The sequence below is a fragment of the Hyla sarda genome, unplaced genomic scaffold (genome assembly GCF_029499605.1).
Source record: "Hyla sarda isolate aHylSar1 unplaced genomic scaffold, aHylSar1.hap1 scaffold_945, whole genome shotgun sequence".
Lineage (NCBI taxonomy): Eukaryota > Metazoa > Chordata > Amphibia > Anura > Hylidae > Hyla > Hyla sarda.
Genome location: NW_026610975.1, coordinates 130210 through 141214, shown reverse-complemented (window position 1 = coordinate 141214; position 11005 = coordinate 130210). Strand labels below are relative to the sequence as shown.

Genomic DNA, 11005 nt, shown 5'->3' with positions numbered 1-11005 from the left:
CAGGCAACAAAGGTAGGTGTGTGCTTGTGTGTGTGTTTCCTATGCAGATCCTAAGCCCAGTGTCACATGCAAGTAGGAGGAGTAAGAAGGGTTCCTGGCAAATCCGGGTTATGGATTGCATTTAAAAAGGCCCCGTGGGAGTGCAATGGGCCCCTGTCTTGCTGCTTAGCAATAATGGTATGGGTTTAGGTTCTGCTGTGTGTACTGGTGGTTGACTGCCCCCCAGCCCAGAGTGTGCATGGAAAATTGTCTGGCAGCCTCCCTGACAGCAAGCAGTGATAGTGCCCATGAAGGGGACCTTGTTGGGCCCGCCCCTTTCACGGTTATCGCTTCTCGGCCTTTTGGCTAAGATCAAGTGTAGTATCTGTTCTTATCAGTTTAATATCTGATACGTCCCCTATCTGGGGACCATATATTAAATGGATTTTTGAGAACGGGGGCCGATTTCGAAGCTTGCTTCCGTCGCCCTATGCATTGACCCGATATGGCAGTATCTTCGGGTACAGTGCACCACCCCCTTACAGGGTTAAAAAGAAAGATTCCTACTTTCATTGCTACCTGCTTGCTGGCTAGCCAGCTAGCCAGCCCTGTGGGCCTTGCTGCTGCTGCTGCTGCAGCCAAAAAACAAAAGGTGGTGCTGCTGCTGCTTCTGCTTCTGCTTGTGTCTGGACGCTGTTGGAGCGTCCAGGCACAGGACTTCTGCTGCTGCTGACTAAATGGCCTCCTTAATTGGATCATTTGAGTAGCCAGCACACCTGTGCAGGTAGGGCATGACATGATAGGCAGCTGCCTTGATAGCGGGTGGGTGCTGAATGTTCCTAATTGACAAAATAAGATTAATGCTTATGAAGAAATATAAAATCTCATCCCTTCCCCAATATCGCGCCACACCCCTACCCCTTAATTCCCTGGTTGAACTTGATGGACATATGTCTTTTTTCGACCGTACTAACTATGTAACTATGTAACATAACATGGGGGGGGGGGGTCTCCTGGCTGTTCACACAGGTGTGTCATTGCTGTACATTGACCATGCATTGCTTCTGTGGTATTGCAAAGGCAAAGACAAATGCTTCCAGCCATCCATTGCACTAATGGATTGGTCATCAGCTGGCTGTCTATGTCCCGCATCAATATAGACCAAAGTACAGAGGGTTAGGCTATGCTATTGTGCACCTACCTGATGCATCAGAAGGTGCGAGGCCCTTGCTAAATTCTGTGCACAGACTTTGAGATCTATGCTTTAGACTGTATCTAAACCTGCTCCAACATGGACTGACATTCTGGCCTACTTTCAGCCGATGCGACTTGTCTGTCGCTGAACAGTCGCTTTTTATGTATTCAGCACCTATGTATAATGTTGTAAAAATGCTCTAGAAGCTAAAGTCGCAGAAATGTCACACATATTTGGCCTGCAACTTTCTGTGCGACAAATTCAGACAGGAAAAATCAGTATAAATCCTTAGAAAATTATCCCCCAGTGTCTCCATCTGCTGGCGGTATTGAATAAGCATTGCTGCACTGATGGGGTATGCATTAGACGAAAAAAAAGAAGAAAAAGAAGAATAATACGCCCAGAAAAGAGGCGAAAAGGAGAAAAACGTAAAAAAACGTGAAAAAAAAGTAAGAGGAAGAGAAGGGAAAAAAAGGTGGAAATGGGTTTAAAAGTGATTTCGGCGGAGAAATATATATATATATATATATATATATATATATATATATATATACGCGCACACACACACATATATATAAACGTATTCTCCGTTGAGATATTGCAGCCGCTGCTGTGTCCAGGCCCAGGAGCCTTAGCACTGTGCTGTGATGTCACTCAATACCACTGACATCACTAGGTGTAAACAACATCTCTCCTTTGCTGTGTATGTGACTATGGAGCTGTTTGGTGATGTCGTCTATTATGGCCTTCATAGAAGCAACAGGAGATTGTTGCATCCATCTAGAACCCTCAGAACTACAGTGCTATGATGTCACTCACTTCCACAGGCCTTGCAGAGTGTAAACAACAACAACCCAGCTTTGTTGTGTATGTAACCATAGGGATTTGTGATGTCACCTAGAACCTTCACAGCAGCGACAGCTTTATGAGGAGCATCAGCACTGCTCTGCCTGAGCAGAACCATCACCGCCATAGGTTGTCAAATAACCCGGGTTTAACCCACACAGGTAAGTCCAATGGGGTGCAGGCATGTCCTCTATGCTTACAGCTTCCCGTGGGTGTTGGTTTGATACCGTTTGGGGACAGCCAAGGAGGCATCTGCAGGCAACAAAGGTAGGTGTGTGCTTGTGTGTGTGTTTCCTATGCAGATCCTAAGCCCAGTGTCACATGCAAGTAGGAGGAGTAAGAAGGGTTCCTGGCAAATCCGGGTTATGGATTGCATTTAAAAAGGCCCCGTGGGAGTGCAATGGGCCCCTGTCTTGCTGCTTAGCAATAATGGTATGGGTTTAGGTTCTGCTGTGTGTACTGGTGGTTGACTGCCCCCCAGCCCAGAGTGTGCATGGAAAATTGTCTGGCAGCCTCCCTGACAGCAAGCAGTGATAGTGCCCATGAAGGGGACCTTGTTGGGCCCGCCCCTTTCACGGTTATCGCTTCTCGGCCTTTTGGCTAAGATCAAGTGTAGTATCTGTTCTTATCAGTTTAATATCTGATACGTCCCCTATCTGGGGACCATATATTAAATGGATTTTTGAGAACGGGGGCCGATTTCGAAGCTTGCTTCCGTCGCCCTATGCATTGACCCGATATGGCAGTATCTTCGGGTACAGTGCACCACCCCCTTACAGGGTTAAAAAGAAAGATTCCTACTTTCATTGCTACCTGCTTGCTGGCTAGCCAGCTAGCCAGCCCTGTGGGCCTTGCTGCTGCTGCTGCTGCAGCCAAAAAACAAAAGGTGGTGCTGCTGCTGCTTCTGCTTCTGCTTGTGTCTGGCCGCTGTTGGAGCGTCCAGGCACAGGACTTCTGCTGCTGCTGACTAAATGGCCTCCTTAATTGGATCATTTGAGTAGCCAGCACACCTGTGCAGGTAGGGCATGACATGATAGGCAGCTGCCTTGATAGCGGGTGGGTGCTGAATGTTCCTAATTGACAAAATAAGATTAATGCTTATGAAGAAATATAAAATCTCATCCCTTCCCCAATATCGCGCCACACCCCTACCCCTTAATTCCCTGGTTGAACTTGATGGACATATGTCTTTTTTCGACCGTACTAACTATGTAACTATGTAACATAACATGGGGGGGGGGGTCTCCTGGCTGTTCACACAGGTGTGTCATTGCTGTACATTGACCATGCATTGCTTCTGTGGTATTGCAAAGGCAAAGACAAATGCTTCCAGCCATCCATTGCACTAATGGATTGGTCATCAGCTGGCTGTCTATGTCCCGCATCAATATAGACCAAAGTACAGAGGGTTAGGCTATGCTATTGTGCACCTACCTGATGCATCAGAAGGTGCGAGGCCCTTGCTAAATTCTGTGCACAGACTTTGAGATCTATGCTTTAGACTGTATCTAAACCTGCTCCAACATGGACTGACATTCTGGCCTACTTTCAGCCGATGCGACTTGTCTGTCGCTGAACAGTCGCTTTTTATGTATTCAGCACCTATGTATAATGTTGTAAAAATGCTCTAGAAGCTAAAGTCGCAGAAATGTCACACATATTTGGCCTGCAACTTTCTGTGCGACAAATTCAGACAGGAAAAATCAGTATAAATCCTTAGAAAATTATCCCCCAGTGTCTCCATCTGCTGGCGGTATTGAATAAGCATTGCTGCACTGATGGGGTATGCATTAGACGAAAAAAAAGAAGAAAAAGAAGAATAATACGCCCAGAAAAGAGGCGAAAAGGAGAAAAACGTAAAAAAACGTGAAAAAAAAGTAAGAGGAAGAGAAGGGAAAAAAAGGTGGAAATGGGTTTAAAAGTGATTTCGGCGGAGAAATATATATATATATATATATATATATATATATATATATACGCGCACACACACACATATATATATAAACGTATTCTCCGTTGAGATATTGCAGCCGCTGCTGTGTCCAGGCCCAGGAGCCTTAGCACTGTGCTGTGATGTCACTCAATACCACTGACATCACTAGGTGTAAACAACATCTCTCCTTTGCTGTGTATGTGACTATGGAGCTGTTTGGTGATGTCGTCTATTATGGCCTTCATAGAAGCAACAGGAGATTGTTGCATCCATCTAGAACCCTCAGAACTACAGTGCTATGATGTCACTCACTTCCACAGGCCTTGCAGAGTGTAAACAACAACAACCCAGCTTTGTTGTGTATGTAACCATAGGGATTTGTGATGTCACCTAGAACCTTCACAGCAGCGACAGCTTTATGAGGAGCATCAGCACTGCTCTGCCTGAGCAGAACCATCACCGCCATAGGTTGTCAAATAACCCGGGTTTAACCCACACAGGTAAGTCCAATGGGGTGCAGGCATGTCCTCTATGCTTACAGCTTCCCGTGGGTGTTGGTTTGATACCGTTTGGGGACAGCCAAGGAGGCATCTGCAGGCAACAAAGGTAGGTGTGTGCTTGTGTGTGTGTTTCCTATGCAGATCCTAAGCCCAGTGTCACATGCAAGTAGGAGGAGTAAGAAGGGTTCCTGGCAAATCCGGGTTATGGATTGCATTTAAAAAGGCCCCGTGGGAGTGCAATGGGCCCCTGTCTTGCTGCTTAGCAATAATGGTATGGGTTTAGGTTCTGCTGTGTGTACTGGTGGTTGACTGCCCCCCAGCCCAGAGTGTGCATGGAAAATTGTCTGGCAGCCTCCCTGACAGCAAGCAGTGATAGTGCCCATGAAGGGGACCTTGTTGGGCCCGCCCCTTTCACGGTTATCGCTTCTCGGCCTTTTGGCTAAGATCAAGTGTAGTATCTGTTCTTATCAGTTTAATATCTGATACGTCCCCTATCTGGGGACCATATATTAAATGGATTTTTGAGAACGGGGGCCGATTTCGAAGCTTGCTTCCGTCGCCCTATGCATTGACCCGATATGGCAGTATCTTCGGGTACAGTGCACCACCCCCTTACAGGGTTAAAAAGAAAGATTCCTACTTTCATTGCTACCTGCTTGCTGGCTAGCCAGCTAGCCAGCCCTGTGGGCCTTGCTGCTGCTGCTGCTGCTGCCAAAAAACAAAAGGTGGTGCTGCTGCTGCTTCTGCTTCTGCTTGTGTCTGGCCGCTGTTGGAGCGTCCAGGCACAGGACTTCTGCTGCTGCTGACTAAATGGCCTCCTTAATTGGATCATTTGAGTAGCCAGCACACCTGTGCAGGTAGGGCATGACATGATAGGCAGCTGCCTTGATAGCGGGTGGGTGCTGAATGTTCCTAATTGACAAAATAAGATTAATGCTTATGAAGAAATATAAAATCTCATCCCTTCCCCAATATCGCGCCACACCCCTACCCCTTAATTCCCTGGTTGAACTTGATGGACATATGTCTTTTTTCGACCGTACTAACTATGTAACTATGTAACATAACATGGGGGGGGGGGGTCTCCTGGCTGTTCACACAGGTGTGTCATTGCTGTACATTGACCATGCATTGCTTCTGTGGTATTGCAAAGGCAAAGACAAATGCTTCCAGCCATCCATTGCACTAATGGATTGGTCATCAGCTGGCTGTCTATGTCCCGCATCAATATAGACCAAAGTACAGAGGGTTAGGCTATGCTATTGTGCACCTACCTGATGCATCAGAAGGTGCGAGGCCCTTGCTAAATTCTGTGCACAGACTTTGAGATCTATGCTTTAGACTGTATCTAAACCTGCTCCAACATGGACTGACATTCTGGCCTACTTTCAGCCGATGCGACTTGTCTGTCGCTGAACAGTCGCTTTTTATGTATTCAGCACCTATGTATAATGTTGTAAAAATGCTCTAGAAGCTAAAGTCGCAGAAATGTCACACATATTTGGCCTGCAACTTTCTGTGCGACAAATTCAGACAGGAAAAATCAGTATAAATCCTTAGAAAATTATCCCCCAGTGTCTCCATCTGCTGGCGGTATTGAATAAGCATTGCTGCACTGATGGGGTATGCATTAGACGAAAAAAAAGAAGAAAAAGAAGAATAATACGCCCAGAAAAGAGGCGAAAAGGAGAAAAACGTAAAAAAACGTGAAAAAAAAGTAAGAGGAAGAGAAGGGAAAAAAAGGTGGAAATGGGTTTAAAAGTGATTTCGGCGGAGAAATATATATATATATATATATATATATATATATATATATATACGCGCACACACACACATATATATAAACGTATTCTCCGTTGAGATATTGCAGCCGCTGCTGTGTCCAGGCCCAGGAGCCTTAGCACTGTGCTGTGATGTCACTCAATACCACTGACATCACTAGGTGTAAACAACATCTCTCCTTTGCTGTGTATGTGACTATGGAGCTGTTTGGTGATGTCGTCTATTATGGCCTTCATAGAAGCAACAGGAGATTGTTGCATCCATCTAGAACCCTCAGAACTACAGTGCTATGATGTCACTCACTTCCACAGGCCTTGCAGAGTGTAAACAACAACAACCCAGCTTTGTTGTGTATGTAACCATAGGGATTTGTGATGTCACCTAGAACCTTCACAGCAGCGACAGCTTTATGAGGAGCATCAGCACTGCTCTGCCTGAGCAGAACCATCACCGCCATAGGTTGTCAAATAACCCGGGTTTAACCCACACAGGTAAGTCCAATGGGGTGCAGGCATGTCCTCTATGCTTACAGCTTCCCGTGGGTGTTGGTTTGATACCGTTTGGGGACAGCCAAGGAGGCATCTGCAGGCAACAAAGGTAGGTGTGTGCTTGTGTGTGTGTTTCCTATGCAGATCCTAAGCCCAGTGTCACATGCAAGTAGGAGGAGTAAGAAGGGTTCCTGGCAAATCCGGGTTATGGATTGCATTTAAAAAGGCCCCGTGGGAGTGCAATGGGCCCCTGTCTTGCTGCTTAGCAATAATGGTATGGGTTTAGGTTCTGCTGTGTGTACTGGTGGTTGACTGCCCCCCAGCCCAGAGTGTGCATGGAAAATTGTCTGGCAGCCTCCCTGACAGCAAGCAGTGATAGTGCCCATGAAGGGGACCTTGTTGGGCCCGCCCCTTTCACGGTTATCGCTTCTCGGCCTTTTGGCTAAGATCAAGTGTAGTATCTGTTCTTATCAGTTTAATATCTGATACGTCCCCTATCTGGGGACCATATATTAAATGGATTTTTGAGAACGGGGGCCGATTTCGAAGCTTGCTTCCGTCGCCCTATGCATTGACCCGATATGGCAGTATCTTCGGGTACAGTGCACCACCCCCTTACAGGGTTAAAAAGAAAGATTCCTACTTTCATTGCTACCTGCTTGCTGGCTAGCCAGCTAGCCAGCCCTGTGGGCCTTGCTGCTGCTGCTGCTGCAGCCAAAAAACAAAAGGTGGTGCTGCTGCTGCTTCTGCTTCTGCTTGTGTCTGGCCGCTGTTGGAGCGTCCAGGCACAGGACTTCTGCTGCTGCTGACTAAATGGCCTCCTTAATTGGATCATTTGAGTAGCCAGCACACCTGTGCAGGTAGGGCATGACATGATAGGCAGCTGCCTTGATAGCGGGTGGGTGCTGAATGTTCCTAATTGACAAAATAAGATTAATGCTTATGAAGAAATATAAAATCTCATCCCTTCCCCAATATCGCGCCACACCCCTACCCCTTAATTCCCTGGTTGAACTTGATGGACATATGTCTTTTTTCGACCGTACTAACTATGTAACTATGTAACATAACATGGGGGGGGGGGTCTCCTGGCTGTTCACACAGGTGTGTCATTGCTGTACATTGACCATGCATTGCTTCTGTGGTATTGCAAAGGCAAAGACAAATGCTTCCAGCCATCCATTGCACTAATGGATTGGTCATCAGCTGGCTGTCTATGTCCCGCATCAATATAGACCAAAGTACAGAGGGTTAGGCTATGCTATTGTGCACCTACCTGATGCATCAGAAGGTGCGAGGCCCTTGCTAAATTCTGTGCACAGACTTTGAGATCTATGCTTTAGACTGTATCTAAACCTGCTCCAACATGGACTGACATTCTGGCCTACTTTCAGCCGATGCGACTTGTCTGTCGCTGAACAGTCGCTTTTTATGTATTCAGCACCTATGTATAATGTTGTAAAAATGCTCTAGAAGCTAAAGTCGCAGAAATGTCGCACATATTTGGCCTGCAACTTTCTGTGCGACAAATTCAGACAGGAAAAATCAGTATAAATCCTTAGAAAATTATCCCCCAGTGTCTCCATCTGCTGGCGGTATTGAATAAGCATTGCTGCACTGATGGGGTATGCATTAGACGAAAAAAAAGAAGAAAAAGATGAATAATACGCCCAGAAAAGAGGCGAAAAGGAGAAAAACGTAAAAAAACGTGAAAAAAAAGTAAGAGGAAGAGAAGGGAAAAAAAGGTGGAAATGGGTTTAAAAGTGATTTCGGCGGAGAAATATATATATATATATATATATATATATATATATATATATACGCGCACACACACACATATATATAAACGTATTCTCCGTTGAGATATTGCAGCCGCTGCTGTGTCCAGGCCCAGGAGCCTTAGCACTGTGCTGTGATGTCACTCAATACCACTGACATCACTAGGTGTAAACAACATCTCTCCTTTGCTGTGTATGTGACTATGGAGCTGTCTGGTGATGTCGTCTATTATGGCCTTCATAGAAGCAACAGGAGATTGTTGCATCCATCTAGAACCCTCAGAACTACAGTGCTATGATGTCACTCACTTCCACAGGCCTTGCAGAGTGTAAACAACAACAACCCAGCTTTGTTGTGTATGTAACCATAGGGATTTGTGATGTCACCTAGAACCTTCACAGCAGCGACAGCTTTATGAGGAGCATCAGCACTGCTCTGCCTGAGCAGAACCATCACCGCCATAGGTTGTCAAATAACCCGGGTTTAACCCACACAGGTAAGTCCAATGGGGTGCAGGCATGTCCTCTATGCTTACAGCTTCCCGTGGGTGTTGGTTTGATACCGTTTGGGGACAGCCAAGGAGGCATCTGCAGGCAACAAAGGTAGGTGTGTGCTTGTGTGTGTGTTTCCTATGCAGATCCTAAGCCCAGTGTCACATGCAAGTAGGAGGAGTAAGAAGGGTTCCTGGCAAATCCGGGTTATGGATTGCATTTAAAAAGGCCCCGTGGGAGTGCAATGGGCCCCTGTCTTGCTGCTTAGCAATAATGGTATGGGTTTAGGTTCTGCTGTGTGTACTGGTGGTTGACTGCCCCCCAGCCCAGAGTGTGCATGGAAAATTGTCTGGCAGCCTCCCTGACAGCAAGCAGTGATAGTGCCCATGAAGGGGACCTTGTTGGGCCCGCCCCTTTCACGGTTATCGCTTCTCGGCCTTTTGGCTAAGATCAAGTGTAGTATCTGTTCTTATCAGTTTAATATCTGATACGTCCCCTATCTGGGGACCATATATTAAATGGATTTTTGAGAACGGGGGCCGATTTCGAAGCTTGCTTCCGTCGCCCTATGCATTGACCCGATATGGCAGTATCTTCGGGTACAGTGCACCACCCCCTTACAGGGTTAAAAAGAAAGATTCCTACTTTCATTGCTACCTGCTTGCTGGCTAGCCAGCTAGCCAGCCCTGTGGGCCTTGCTGCTGCTGCTGCTGCAGCCAAAAAACAAAAGGTGGTGCTGCTGCTGCTTCTGCTTCTGCTTGTGTCTGGCCGCTGTTGGAGCGTCCAGGCACAGGACTTCTGCTGCTGCTGACTAAATGGCCTCCTTAATTGGATCATTTGAGTAGCCAGCACACCTGTGCAGGTAGGGCATGACATGATAGGCAGCTGCCTTGATAGCGGGTGGGTGCTGAATGTTCCTAATTGACAAAATAAGATTAATGCTTATGAAGAAATATAAAATCTCATCCCTTCCCCAATATCGCGCCACACCCCTACCCCTTAATTCCCTGGTTGAACTTGATGGACATATGTCTTTTTTCGACCGTACTAACTATGTAACTATGTAACATAACATGGGGGGGGGGGGTCTCCTGGCTGTTCACACAGGTGTGTCATTGCTGTACATTGACCATGCATTGCTTCTGTGGTATTGCAAAGGCAAAGACAAATGCTTCCAGCCATCCATTGCACTAATGGATTGGTCATCAGCTGGCTGTCTATGTCCCGCATCAATATAGACCAAAGTACAGAGGGTTAGGCTATGCTATTGTGCACCTACCTGATGCATCAGAAGGTGCGAGGCCCTTGCTAAATTCTGTGCACAGACTTTGAGATCTATGCTTTAGACTGTATCTAAACCTGCTCCAACATGGACTGACATTCTGGCCTACTTTCAGCCGATGCGACTTGTCTGTCGCTGAACAGTCGCTTTTTATGTATTCAGCACCTATGTATAATGTTGTAAAAATGCTCTAGAAGCTAAAGTCGCAGAAATGTCACACATATTTGGCCTGCAACTTTCTGTGCGACAAATTCAGACAGGAAAAATCAGTATAAATCCTTAGAAAATTATCCCCCAGTGTCTCCATCTGCTGGCGGTATTGAATAAGCATTGCTGCACTGATGGGGTATGCATTAGACGAAAAAAAAGAAGAAAAAGAAGAATAATACGCCCAGAAAAGAGGCGAAAAGGAGAAAAACGTAAAAAAACGTGAAAAAAAAGTAAGAGGAAGAGAAGGGAAAAAAAGGTGGAAATGGGTTTAAAAGTGATTTCGGCGGAGAAATATATATATATATATATATATATATATATATATATATATATATACGCGCACACACACACATATATATAAACGTATTCTCCGTTGAGATATTGCAGCCGCTGCTGTGTCCAGGCCCAGGAGCCTTAGCACTGTGCTGTGATGTCACTCAATACCACTGACATCACTAGGTGTAAACAACATCTCTCCTTTGCTGTGTATGTGACTATGGAGCTGTTTGGTGATGTCGTC

The 11005-nt window shown here is 46.0% G+C and overlaps 5 non-coding genes across 5 annotated transcripts; all 5 read left to right on the top strand.

Annotated features, from left to right (window-relative positions):
* The first annotated feature begins 325 nt into the window (after positions 1–325).
* On the top strand, positions 326–516 carry LOC130350445 (U2 spliceosomal RNA). The gene has a single exon (XR_008887545.1). It is a non-coding gene; the product is annotated as a U2 spliceosomal RNA (small nuclear RNA).
* A 2084-nt stretch (positions 517–2600) lies between these two features.
* On the top strand, positions 2601–2791 carry LOC130350444 (U2 spliceosomal RNA). The gene has a single exon (XR_008887544.1). It is a non-coding gene; the product is annotated as a U2 spliceosomal RNA (small nuclear RNA).
* A 2081-nt stretch (positions 2792–4872) lies between these two features.
* Positions 4873–5063, top strand: LOC130350443 (U2 spliceosomal RNA). The gene has a single exon (XR_008887543.1). It is a non-coding gene; the product is annotated as a U2 spliceosomal RNA (small nuclear RNA).
* Positions 5064–7145: 2082 nt separating this feature from the next.
* Positions 7146–7336, top strand: LOC130350442 (U2 spliceosomal RNA). Its single transcript, XR_008887542.1, has one exon. It is a non-coding gene; the product is annotated as a U2 spliceosomal RNA (small nuclear RNA).
* A 2081-nt stretch (positions 7337–9417) lies between these two features.
* On the top strand, positions 9418–9608 carry LOC130350441 (U2 spliceosomal RNA). The gene has a single exon (XR_008887541.1). It is a non-coding gene; the product is annotated as a U2 spliceosomal RNA (small nuclear RNA).
* The last annotated feature ends 1397 nt before the right edge of the window (positions 9609–11005 follow it).